This window comes from Schistocerca gregaria, chromosome 2 (genome assembly GCF_023897955.1).
Source record: "Schistocerca gregaria isolate iqSchGreg1 chromosome 2, iqSchGreg1.2, whole genome shotgun sequence".
NCBI classification, from domain to species: Eukaryota; Metazoa; Arthropoda; class Insecta; order Orthoptera; family Acrididae; genus Schistocerca; species Schistocerca gregaria.
The window spans coordinates 741,363,973-741,376,965 of NC_064921.1; the positions used below are offsets into that span (position 1 = coordinate 741,363,973).

Genomic DNA, 12,993 nt, shown 5'->3' on the forward strand with positions numbered 1-12,993 from the left:
ACTAAGGTGAAATAAGTGCATGAAAAATGCAAAGAAATTGAAAAAGAAATGATTGTTGGAAGTGCCAAAAGGAGAGTGCAAGAGCATATAGAAAAATCAACACAATCGCTGGTGAAATTAAAAACAAGAGCGATAACATAAAGAGTGCAATTGGAATTCCACTGTTTAGTGCAGAGGAGAAAGCAGACAGGTGGAAACAGTATGATGGGAAGGACTTGTCTCATGAAATTATAGAAGAAGAAACAAGAGTCAATAGGGAGGAGGTAGGGGCTCCAGTATTCGAATTTGAATTTAAAAGAGCTTTGGAAGAATGAAGATCAAATATGGCAGAAGGCATAGATAACATTCTATCAGATTTTCTAAAATAATTGGTGGAAGGTGGCAACAAAATGGCTATTCATCTTGGTGTGTAGAATATATAAGACAGGCAGTATACTGTTAGACTTTCAGAAAAACATTACTGACACAATTACAAAGATTGCAAGAGCTGGCAAGTGTGAGAATTATTGTATAATCAGCTTAACAGCTCATGAAGTGAAGTTGCTGATAAGAATAATATACAGAAGACTGAAAAAGGAAATTAAGAATCTGTTAGATGAAAATTAGTTCTGCTTTAGGAGAGGTATAGACACCAGAGAGGCAGTTATGATGTTCCAATTAACAATAAAAGCAAAACTGAAGAAAAATCAAAACATATTCATTGGATTTGTTGACCTGGAAAAAGTATTCAACGATGTAAAATTGTGCAAGATATTCGAAATTCTGATTAAAATAGAGGTAAGCTACACAGAAAAACTGGTAATATACAACATGTAAAAGAACCAAGAGGGAACAATGAGAATGGAAGACCAAGAAAGAAGTGCTCAGATTAAAAGTGGTGTAAGACAGGGATGTAGCCTTTCACCCCTACTGTCCGATCTGTACAGGCAAAAGCAATGACAGAAATAAAAGAAAGGTTCAAGAGTGGGATTAAAATTCAAGGTGAAAGTATATCAATGATAACATTTGCTGATGACATTGCTATCCACAGTGAAAGTAAAGACCAATTACAGGATCTGTTGAATGGAATGAACAGTCTAATGAGTTCAGAATACTGATTGCGAGTAAACCAAAGAAAGGTGAAAGTAATGAGAAGTGTCAGAAATGAGAATAGGCAGAAAAATAACCCATGACAAGCAGAGCAAGGGGGACTAATGAGCTGAAAAGTGAGGAGTTTCTCTGCAGAATCAGTGAGGAAATGAATATGTGAAAACACTGACAAGAAGAAGGTATGGTGTGATAGGACATCTGATAAAACATCAGGGAATAACTGTCATCATACTAGAGGGAGCTATTGAGTATAAAAACTTTAGAGAAAGACAGAGATTGGAATACATCCAGCAAATAATTGAAGATGTATGTTGCAAGTGCTACTCTGAGATGAAAAGGTTGCCTCAGGAGAGGACTTCATGGTGGGCCACATCTAAACAATGAGAACACTGATGACTTACGCCTTTTGGCCTAGGGAAGAATGCCACAGAGACACTGAAGAATCTGAACTGGCAGATGCTTGAACACAGATGCAAACTATTCTGAAGAAGTCTGCTGGCAAAGAAAATGCTTTAAGAGATGATGCTAAGAGAATTCTGCAACCCATTAGGGACTGTGGACAAGAGTAGACACACAACAAACACAGATGAGTTTATGCAGTCACTTGTCCCATGTTCCATATGTGTAATTGACAGGAAGAAGCCCTAATAATTGGCACAACAGGAAGTACGCTTTGCTATGCATTTCAACCAGTGCTTTGTAGAGTATGTGCATAGACATAAGTGTTTTTTGTCTCATACTTATTTATATTAACAGCAGTGATATTTCTTTAAAGTGATGAAATCTGCAACAGGTTGTGGAGCTATGGTCATTTGTGGCATATAGTCATCTAGCTGCCTTAATTTCTTTGTGATACTGGTCATAGGAGTGGAAGCATCGCATAATTATTCAGACTACAATAAATGTGATTTAAAAGTGGGAATTACATGCAGCTTTCAGTTCATTTGTCAAATACAACTTCTGAATATAACATTTAATGTGAATAAGATACATTTGTTTCAACTGCACATTAATACATGGGTTACAGAGTATCCAACAAACAACAATACATACATAAACATAGAATATATTTCTTCTCTCATACAGCTGCATTTAGAACTAGTCTATTATTTCTGCTGTATAAAATATTTGTAATAATAAATAGAACAGCTAACTTTATGAAAAATAAGTCCTTGAGATTAGGAGAACTATTTGAACTCACAAATACTTGCTTTATAAAATGCTGACATAATGCTTGAGTGATATATAGATTTGACATTTGTAGAAAGTAACTTTTTATCCTGCTGCAGTATGAAAATCTTTGATTGCATGTCCTAACTTTTACACATAATTAGCTGGAATGATAATGCAAGTATATATTAGAGGAGAAAATCTTTTTTACTATCAAAGAAAAGAACACTAACACATGTGTTTGAAGATAAAATGAGTGAAAGAGAAACTTTCTCTTATAGTTTCACTGTGGTAAACAGTACACAAGATGCTCCAACGTCAGATTCTTGAAAAGAAATGAAATGATCAAATGTGGGTGCTCTAATTCGATCAAACACTAAAACACTATACAAATATCCAGATGAAGTGCATAAATGTTTTGTTTCCAGATCACAATGGCACACATTGGCAGAGTTGAACATGGATACAAGAATTGGTAATATAAAATTGGACCCCTAATTCTTCATACAAGTGACAGACAATTATTTTTATGTATGTTCATTGTCTGATGGCCATATTTAGCCAGGCACCTCAAATTACACAATGCCAATATGTATTTATTACAATAATACATTTATGTGTTTGACATATATAAAAATACACATGTATATGTTTTATTCCTTGCTTAAGGAACCTCAATTTTTGTCAGTGTATAATAATACAAACATGCAAGATATAGTTTTCTTCTTTTTCTCTGTGAAAAACATAATTAATATTTAAGTACTGCTGAATAATTTTTCCTTGCCTTCAAGGTTACTTATGTCTATTATTTTATTTAAGTGACTGCTGTAAGTTGAGAAGGCCTATTCGTAGTTCTGGTATTTACTAAATTAAAACTAAGAAAAAATAATAGTATACATGATACAGAATATGAAGGATAAAACCTACACACTTTCTTTGGTGATATCTTGTTATCTGTATATAAGAATCATGAAGAAGGAAAACTTCTGATGTCAACAAATGATGGTTGAAGTAGCTGTAGAATCAATTAAAGAATAAATAGGTGAAATTCATCATTTATCTTCCCTTCGTGGCAAAAAGAATGAATGCATGCAGATAAAACCAGAAATGGCAAAAAAGGTACACTGTTACAATATACAGTGATAGTGAAACCATATAGACCTAAGACAGTTCCAAATTAATCTGTTTCGTCCATAAGCAAATAATGTGAACTGAAAACAGTATTCAGCAGGAATTCAGCTGTTATTGTTACCCAGCTGCAGAAGAAAAGAACAGTGAATATTTATATCATAAAAAGAAAGAAAATAAATGTGTCTCCAGATATATAGAAACAAATGGGTAAATGAATTACACTATAGCAGAAAGCAGGTGAGACACAATAGTAAAGAAAATGGGAGGAGCAACAGTAGCATGTAAAGAGAGACATATTGTTGACAATGTGTTCAATTATATCAGTAAGTAAACTGGTCAGATTGGTTAGGTCCTTTATGCTGATGAGAAAAATAAATGGTGAAAGAACAAACATTTTTCTAAATTTAAAATAACCAGTTAATTCTGTGGTATACATACATTTCTTTTAATTTCATCATTTCTGCCACGGTCCTACTTCACATCAAACATTGCATACCGTATTGTTTATTAAACCAGAAACATGAAACTGTGAGTGTATCTCCAATTCAGAGTTTCGGCAAGTAGGGGGACAGTTTGCTCCCACATGTTCTAAACATTGAATCTGCATGAGTAAATTGCTTTTCAACCAACAGTAGTGTGACAATGGTATCATTATAGAAAATTAGTTACTCTAGAACAAGAAGGATTTTGTTTATTTCATTTTTTGAGACACCGTTAAAACAAAGTTTTTATTGGAGCTTACCTACAGTTCATCTCTCTGTTGCATCATCTATCAACTGTCAGAGGCATTAGTATTATACATTATTAATCAGCTACTCAAATTGTGCACAGATGGATATCATAATATCGAGATAAAAGTGTACTTCTGTTTTCAATTATGATGCACAAAGATGCCATAGGCAATGGTTCTACAATTGTCTATGTGGTATTTGTGATACATCATATTTTTTTGACAGTTAACTGTTTAATGCACTATTCTGATAAAATGTAATGTTACTTCATGAACATAAATTTTCTAACATTGTGTCACAAAGCAATTTCATAAATGTGAGTCACTGAGATAATCAGCAATAATTACAACTTTAAATGCATAAATTATTATTAGCAATGCCACAGGTACAGCTAAATGCCCATTTGGCCTCTTCTGAAGCCTTCATGACTAATGCAGTCATCAGATACCTCAAACTGCGGTCGTAAGTGCTGGTAGGTGCCTGACAAAGCTGAGGCCATTCCTGCCACAGTGTGTCCATAAACCTACAAAAAATAAATGTCAGTTACAAGCTTTGCACATTCATATATTATTATAATTGCTACTGCTACTGCTACAATACTATACTCATGAGCAATTAGGCATAGCTGCTGTATAGGAAAGAGTGCATCCCTGTCACCTTGGTGAATGGAGTAACCAATTATGTCATGAGACCTGGAAGTCACAGGGCATTTTACTGGCCATCAGTGTAACTGTCAGATACAGAAGGCAGGACAGAATGTGAGACCTCACTGCATTGGATTGTGAACAATTGATGGGTGCCCTATGCATTGGACACTCCATCTTCGAGGTTATGCAGGCAGCTTGGCTTTCACATGACACCATGCCACAGGTGTACAGTGGGCACTTTGATTAGGAAAAGTGTCACTGCCAGAGTCAGCTACTACTGGAACAGTGCGTTGATGACAGGAGTTGTGGATTGTCACAAAGAATAGACAAGACTTAGTGAGACAGATTGAAGGCCAGGTGAAAAAAATCCAATGCACAGCCGTAACATCCAAAAACAATGCTTCACTGTGAGGTGCAGAAACCCAGCAACCACTGTTTCACACATGTGCCTATGTTCACAACATATCATAACACAGCGATTCTCATAGTATCTCAACCAGTGGATACTCAAAAGATGGAAAAAGGTCAACTAAACTGATAAATGATGGGATACATGGGTGAAAGGTGACGGCAGGGCATCATTCCCAAACTATGTTCTGTGGAACACTGGTGTCCTATAGGAAGCGAATATGTGCTCCGTGAAAAACTATTAATAACATATCATTTTTTTCCAAAATTTTGACAATACTATTTTTTAAAATGTTATGTTTTTAGTGTTATTAGTTATGATTTCAAATAGAAGTAATCATTGAATGAAACAAGTTTTGTTATTGTTTAAAATTTTATTAACCTTCAAAATAAACAAGGTGTTCCAACAAAGTACCAGGATTCTCAAAGTGTTCCATTAGAAGAAAAATTTGAGAACCCCTCATATATCATAAAGCAAAAAAACTATAGATTGTCAGCCTCTTCTCTGAAATGTACTAAATATTCATCAAAATTATGACCAGTCACACAGAAAAAAATTAGATTTTAGTCAGGTAAATAAACAAGCTCTCTTAAGGTGCAGATAGACACAATAGAGTGTTTCCATCACAAATGAAATTATAGAGCGATGCACTGAGTACAAATTAATGCATTCTCTTGGATTTGTAAATTTTGAGACAGATTTAGACTTGCTTTCAACACAATCTTTGCTGACAGTCCTTCAGAAACAAGGCATTTATTATGTAGGTATGCTGAACAGTGTATATGTCAATGCTACAGATTAGGAAATATTTCATCAGGAAAGAGAGAAGTTCAGAACTGACAGTGTGGTCATGCAAGGAGATTCCACATCATCAAAGCTGTTCTCAGCAAATCTAGAGGAAGTTTTGCTACCCTTAAACTAGTAAATGAATGACTATGTTTTATTGAAACTTATCTGAACCACCTTCATTTTGTTGATGTCACTATACTCTAGAGCAGATGACTTAGTATTGAATGGAAGGACTTAATCGAGTAAGTTTGTATATAGTCTTGAAAATCATTTACCATAAGAATGAGATAATTTGTACTTAATGTACTGCTACTGAAAAGAAACATTAAAATTAGCTATTAAGTAATAGAACCAGTAGATGAATTGTTATATTTAGAGCTAAGGAAGATGTGAGGACTCTGCGAGCAACAGTGGCTGCTGCAAAGAGGAAACTCTCTGATTAGCAACAGCGACCTCATGTGGGATATCTGACGACCTATGATTCAGTGTGCTTTATGTCTGCTGTGAACTTAGACATGTATTCATTACTATGAATTACATTTATCCCATACTGGGGTAAAGTGATCTGCAATGACTACATACAGCTCATTCAAATGCTTCTACATTCCCAGTTCATGCACTGAGCATTGAAATTCCTACAACAAGACAGTGAGTTTTGTACAAATGTATTTAGTGCTTCACAGTGAAATACTCAGCAACGTACACTGGTGAGACAGGAAAACGATCACTCACAATGCAGTGTAACTTGTGCTGATGAAGCTTCCTAAGGTACTGAACAATGTATCTCCACAGACAGTCTATTGGGCGATTTTGTTCTAGACATTACTTCAAACACACATAATTCCAACAGAGTGCACAAGCTTCTTGGACATGCAAAGTCTTGAATGTGGGGCATTTTCCAGACATTGCTACTGAACTTTTGCCCCTTTTCTCTCTGCATATGGATACTTTGAACTCATTTGTTGAGCCCTCCACCCCCTCCAAGACATTACTTGACCATCTGCACAACTGTGTGCCAATGACTCCATCATCATTTTGGTTCACAACTTAGGCTGCATCCATTCTGCCCAGATGAAGGTGTGATGGGGTTTGTGATCACTGTGTGAATGCTGACCACCCACAGCCTCTTGGTCCACACTGCAAAAATTGTCACTTTGGTCAGCAATCTTGGTGAACACGCTTGACATAATTGGTAATATCAATAAATACTATAAACTTTCACACAACTGGCAACTGTGCCTTGTGCACTGACATGCCTGTATGGGGACAACTCTGCTGGTTCCATTCACAGTTTGTCAATATGGTGTGCAACTGCCCACTTGAAATGAATAAATTAAGGCACCCAGGGCAAATATGCTGTGAACCATATTTTTTTGGCAGTTGGGAGTAAATACGGTTGTTTCTCCCATGGGAGAATAACAAAAAATCTACATGTTTCTCATAGTGACCAGTGAAATTGCAAAAGTGAAGTGGTCCAACAACTTTCTGTCTAACAATGGCAACATCTGACTTGCTTCCTTTCAGCAAAAGATTGTCCAAAAGCAGAGGGATATAGAATAGGCATACTGGATCACAGAGAAAATTCAACTTGTGTAAATTTGCAACATATCTGTGAAGTGCCTTATATGCTGCCTCTTCAACAGAGTGGCAGACTCTATGTCTCTGATTTTATACATAGACAATACTTTCTCATCAACACGGGTTTGGATGTGAGTACTTTGCCCCCTGGACATTCTCCAGTGATGACTGACATGCCTGCTATCCAGCTCCGAGCAGCGAATGACTCCTCTATTACTACTAATCTCATACCTTACATCTCACTTTCAGGGAGTTGTTTTTGTGGAGATTTCTCACTGCAGATGTCACTGAACTGGTGCTTATGGCTGAATTCCTCAGACACTTTCATATGTCCCCAGATTTAGCATGTGACACAAGACAGTGATCACTCCATTCCTAGTGTCATCATTTATGGGCCCTGCTGCTACAGCGGGACTCTACTACCCCCTCCTCCCCCCTACCTCTCTCTCTCTTTCCAAAGGAACACAGTATCAATGATCCCAGCATGGCTGCATCGCCACATCACAGCTCACCTCCAACGAAGTTACTTTTTAGACTACACTGGTCTCTGAGTATAGACAACCGAATATGTACACAGTAATTCATAATTCTACAATAACAATAAGTGATGGCATAAAAAACAAAATTATGCTTGCACATGATTCTGTTTTTGAAATTATCACACAACACATTTTTTTCCCCCTGCAGGACCATTGGAACCATTAGGAAGCAGTTTTGCAGCAACAGTAACAACAACACTATGGCCAGGACTGTTGATGTTGGGTTAGGCCAGGTTGTCATCACATTCGGTGTGCCCCAGACCATCATCCCATTAACCCTGGACTGCCACCATGTGCACCCAAGCATAGATCATTTGCTCGTTCTTATAATTATCCACCGACTAGCAGCAGTTTTCTTGCCTGTCCTACAAGTGCAGGCTGGCACCACGTTATCCAAACACCACTTTTAAATTACTCAGAAACTAGGAGGTGCATAATGGGGACAGTTCCTATATGCCTGCATTGATAACTCAACTGCAGCCCTGATCCATTTCCTTAACAATGAAATTATAATGAAATCTAGACCTTTAGTTGCTTACAGGTGTTGATAAAATATTAACGGGAACAGTTGCTAAAGGTCTAGATTTCATTATAATATCATTCTTCTAGAGCTGCAAGATCATCAATGATATCTGTACAGATATCAGCTTCATATTTCCTTAACATGTCTACCTATTTGGACATCCCACTACTAAGTGCAGTGCAGTTTAATGGTGCAGACTCACTGACCCAACACCCCCCCCCCCCCCCCCTTCCCCATCCTGCCCCAAAAAATAAGGTGGTGGTGGTGAAGAGAAAACCATTATCTATTTTTAGGGAGAAAAGACTCTGATATTGCGGGACACCTCAACTGCTGAGTGTTTCACCATGAGTGTCATACTGGACCAATTTTCCAAAATGCAGGAAAGAAATCCGTTAAGTCACTCTGCCATGTACTCTTGTATTCTACTTTGACATCCACTCAGTGTTCTTAACCTATTAAATGGGGTGGGGGTGTCTTCCTATATCACTCTTCCAGAGGATTTAGCTAACACGTGGCCATCTTAATATCAAAAATCATCTTAAAGTTGAGTTTTGCTTTGGTGGATTCTGGCTTCTGGAAGAAAGTGCAAGGATCTTTCATGGTGGATGATAATGTTTGTGTATTTTATAACTCTAATGGTATAAAATTCAGGATACACCTAAATCTGAGAGACAGAATCCCTTTGTATCAGTTCATGTTTACAGCCTGAAGGGAAGCAAGTTAGATGATGTCATTGTTAGACAGAAAGTTGTCGGACCACTTCACTTTCGCAATTTTGCTGGTCTCTATGAGAAACACGTAGATTTGTTGTTATTCTCCCAGGGGAGAAACAACAGTATTTACTCCCAAATGCCAAAAAAATATGGTACACAGCATATTTGCCCTAGATGTCTTAATTGATTCATTTTCAGTGGGCACTTAGGCAAACCACTTGCTGGATTACTCTATAGAGGAACTAATATGTGTTGAAATACCCACTGAAGAAAATAAATTCTTAAAATTTAAGAATATCCATCACCAGGAGCATGACTCCTTTGTAGCATATGCTGACTTTGAGTACCTGCTCACTCCTGTGGTGTGCTGTGAGGGTGACCTCACTGCCTTTCATACAACATTCACAGAACAGCAGGTACCACATGCAACAACATACCAGGCCATATGCACATATGACTTGAGTCATAATCGTTTTTATCCATACACTGGGGATGAATTACATGAGAAAACAATCAGCTGTCATATTTCTGGGCTCCCATTAGGCAGAGAAGTGGAAACTCCAACTAGAGATCATTGCTATCAAACTGCCAAGTTCCACAGAGCAGCAGACAATGCATACATGCTGAACTACCAACTGCCATAATGCAGACCATTTTTTCCACAATTTGAGTGGGTATGATGCTCATTTCTGTGTTGAGCAATTGGCTGATTTCCTTTTACATGATTATCAGCTTACTGTTCTGCCTGAGAGTACAGAAAAATACATTTCATTTTCCATGTGAATCATGCTGAAAATTACTATGCTTCATGGTCTCACTACATTTTATGCACACGCTACTTCAGAAATTTACTGAAAGGAGGCATCAGGAGCACATGCACATCACCTGAGGTGCGCGTCCCATTGCTGCAAAGTTTCTGCTAGTGACAAAGTTCTGCTTTGAGCAATGTATCATGACAACGGGTGCTAATTCCTTAAATTTCTGTGGGCTGAAGCTGCATCTGAATTCATCAGTATAATATTAGGAAAGGTAGAACCTTGCTCATGCATCAAACAGTAGCCTGTAAATATTATTACTCCAGTCCAGATGTAAATTATTATGTGGATAGTACTCTGAACTCTGAATTAAGTTAAATTTTATGATTGGTTAGTTTACAGTTGTCAAATGCACTCAGATCAATCCTTTTCCAGCTCTCCTTCCTGTTGGCCTTCAGCACCAAAATTATAACTTCAGGTGTTTGTAACTGAACAGCTGTGTTAATAGCCCATGTCTGCCTGGATGCACTTGGTAGTGTAGGATATTCAAATAGTTTCCATGAATGGAAAGTTAATGTCAGTTGAATACTGAAATTCTTTATTCTTCAAATTTTTGAATGCACCTCATCAGTTACAGGCATAAAGGCACTATCCATAGTAATTTCTCAAGCACAATTTTATCCTTTTTGAAATTATTCTGTCCTTGAATGTATGATTTATTATCTGTTGCACTCTGTACAAGCATTAGCTCTTGCTTTTCATTCATGATGATGTGGTTCATGTCTTTGAACTACCCACCAGCATCTTGAGCAATGTACACATACTACACATACTAAAATGACCACATTCACTTATCAGTCTGTCTAAGAGCCATCCCACATTTTATAATACATTGAAGTCCAAAGTTGATGCGAAAATGAATGCTGTACCGATTGATGTGATTCCAACGTTTATAGTATGGTCAATCTCGCCTCCATTCAGTTTGTAACTCGATTCGTGAAAGAGGAAGGCAAAAGCATTACTTGTAGATTGGAATGTTTCTGTCTGTCCTTTATCCTATTACTCACATGTGCCTTCAAAGTACAGGAAACTGTTGACTATAATTGTTAAAGCATCCTGGTGTTGAATGGGAATCCTAATCTTACCACTATTAGTAAACACCACTAAACCGAAAGGTTTGTGGGAGAGATTTCCTGCCATATGATTCGCTTATTATATTGAACTGGGGATGTTAGACTCTGTGACGTCATTGGTTGATTTGAAGCCTATAGATACTAAATGAAATGCATTTGGTTGTCAACACGGTAATGTACGAAGCCTTCAGTGAGCTCCAGTAGCAGAGTCTAATTGAACGACCACATACAAAACTGAAAGACATTCTGATCATACGCAAAGACTGTCAGATGTAACTTAGTAAACCTCCAGACACACATGAATGACACATGAAATGAAGCTGAGGGTAGTAAAGCAGTAGAAGAAATGTTGAACTCAGTTTTCAAATATTCCTTGGCAGAGGGGAACCCTGGAGTATTGCCCCAGTCTAATTCTGGCACCACTAAGAAAAAGAGTGACAGAGATTTTAATGACAGTGGCATTGTGAAACAAATGAAATTCCCAAAACTAAACGAATCTCCATAGACTGAGGACCCCTATCACATTATGTACAGAGGTAGCACGGTGACCCACAAAATTCCTGTCCAGTATCGTTGACATCCATCTTAGAACATATCGCAAGATCAAAAGTAATGGGATATCTCGAACAGAATGAACTCCTTCATTCCATCCATCACGGATTAAAATAATGTGCTAAATGCAGTTCGTGATTTCTTTATATGACACACCGAAATTCATGGATGAAGGCCATTAGGTAGATGTAGTATCTCTTGATTTCCGACAAGTATTTTGCTCAGTACTATGCCAACACTTTTTAAAGAAACTGCGAACATTCAGGGTATCAAACTAAATTTGTAACTGAGTTGAAAGTTTATTAGCAGGGGCAACGCAGCATATTATCTTGGATGAAGAATAATCGACAGTTGTTGAAGTAACTAAGGCATGTCTCAGAGGACCGTGCTGGGATTCAAGCTTTTAATGTTGTGTACTGCGGCAAGCTGTGGGCCACAGTGTCGCGTAGTGGTTAGTATCGCTGGCGGGCGCCTTAAGAGTCGCCAGTTCAAACCCTACCACCAGCGATTATTTGTTATTCAGTATTTATCGTTTCTGAAATGTTCTTGAAACATCTTACATTTTAATGAATAAAATGTTCTCGGGTTTCCAACAGCGTCAAGTGCTTAAAACTACACGAGTGGTATGACTGCCAGTGGTCTGTTGGTGCGCCCTTATATACACTAGCTGCCGGCTGTGACGTCACTGGTGTCCGTGACATTGCCATATATGGGCATGTTTTTAATCGGCGTTCGGTGTGCCCTCTTAAACCGCGCGATCGTTGGATCCCACGCAGCGCTGAGATTAGATTAGATTAGATTAGTTTTTCGTTCCATAGATCCGTGCTCAGGAGATCCTCGTGGATGTGGAACATATAATTTTTTTTAAAGCTGAAATAACAATACTAATAGTAAGAATATATACAATACATCATTTGTTTCTATTAAAAAATTCGTCAATGGAGTAGAAGGAGTTGGCCACTAGTAAGTCTTTTGGGCTCCTTTTAAACTAATCTTTATTTGTAACTAAATTTTTTATGTTTGCTGGTAAATTATTGAAGATGAGTGTTCCTGAGTAGTGGACCCCTTTTTGAACTAAAGTAAGTGCTTTTAAGTCCTTGTACAGATCATTTTTGTTCCTGGTATTGTATGCATGAACTGAGCTGTTTGTTGGAAAAAGAGATATACGTATTATTTAGGACAAATTTCATTAAGGAGTAAATATACTCAGAGGCAGTAGTTAGTATACCCAGTT

At 37.5% G+C, this 12,993-nt stretch overlaps 1 protein-coding gene across 2 annotated transcripts in view; it reads right to left on the reverse strand.

The window, feature by feature from the left end:
- Window positions 1–2,041: 2,041 nt before the first annotated feature.
- LOC126334918 (acyl-CoA Delta-9 desaturase-like) overlaps window positions 2,042–12,993 on the reverse strand; it is a 630,264-nt gene continuing 619,312 nt past the window's right edge. For both annotated transcript variants that reach the window (XM_049997636.1, XM_049997638.1), the window contains exon 7: window positions 2,042–4,644. The gene's annotated coding sequence lies outside the window, so the exon portion shown is untranslated. The remainder of the gene's footprint in view (window positions 4,645–12,993) is intronic.